Below are 882 nucleotides of genomic sequence, written 5' to 3' on the forward strand. Positions count from 1 at the left end.
GCCCACCAGCACCCCTTTTGGAACTAAGGGTCCTTTTTTATCTATTTCCCTACCATACTTCAACATAAAGTCAGGTGTGATAAAGACACAGAAAGTAGAGTAAACCCAAGCACTTTAGTGCATTCACTACATGAGCCTTACCAAGTGTCACCATCTATTGGGACCTCCTTGTGGTTTTCTATGAAGGGAGGGTGAAAGCAGTTTCTCTGTGATAAGCCATGCCATGCAAAGAGAGGCGCTAGGGCCAACTAAGAGATTTATCTTTATCTTTTTTTTTTTTTAAGGAGAACGCGCACGCAGTCCCCCACTACCATAAATTACGCAGTCGAGTTTCCCACATGTGGGGAAATCACAGGGGCCAGCACATCCAGAGTGCAATGGGCGAGCCTCACCCTGGGGAAACCACCTTCGTGATCATGGAATCACCCCTGCCAGGTAAGTATTTTATCTTTATCTTTTATCATTTATCTTCACTCTACTCCAATAACAAGTAAAAACTTTGTCATTTGACTAAGTTTTTACTTGTTATTGGAGTAGAATGAAGATAAATGAGTTTTTGTAAATGGCTTGCTCATTAATTTTTGCAAATTGAGCATATTGGTTGGTATAACCAGTATCCAATTCAGGAAATAGAACAAGACCAGCATCTCAGTAAGCCCCATGTTCATTACACCTTATTTGTATATTCCTGGCTAGCATGCTTCCCCGGGGAAACATCTAACCCTATTTCAAGCAGAGTAAATTAATGCTTCCTTCATCAAGTAAAAATGGCACCATCAGTAAAGGGAATCAAAAGTTGGGGTATTGGGCCAGAGAGATAGCATGGAGGTAAGGCCTTGTACACAGAAGAACGGTGGTTCAAATCCTGGCATCCCATATAGT

At 41.7% G+C, this 882-nt stretch overlaps 1 non-coding gene across 1 annotated transcript; it reads right to left on the reverse strand.

Moving 5' to 3' along the window:
* Positions 1 to 279: 279 nt before the first annotated feature.
* Positions 280 to 443, reverse strand: LOC126019944 (U1 spliceosomal RNA). The gene has a single exon (XR_007499547.1). It is a non-coding gene; the product is annotated as a U1 spliceosomal RNA (small nuclear RNA).
* Positions 444 to 882: the final 439 nt, after the last annotated feature.

This window comes from Suncus etruscus, chromosome 9 (assembly GCF_024139225.1).
Source record: "Suncus etruscus isolate mSunEtr1 chromosome 9, mSunEtr1.pri.cur, whole genome shotgun sequence".
In the NCBI taxonomy this organism is placed as follows: Eukaryota; Metazoa; Chordata; class Mammalia; order Eulipotyphla; family Soricidae; genus Suncus; species Suncus etruscus.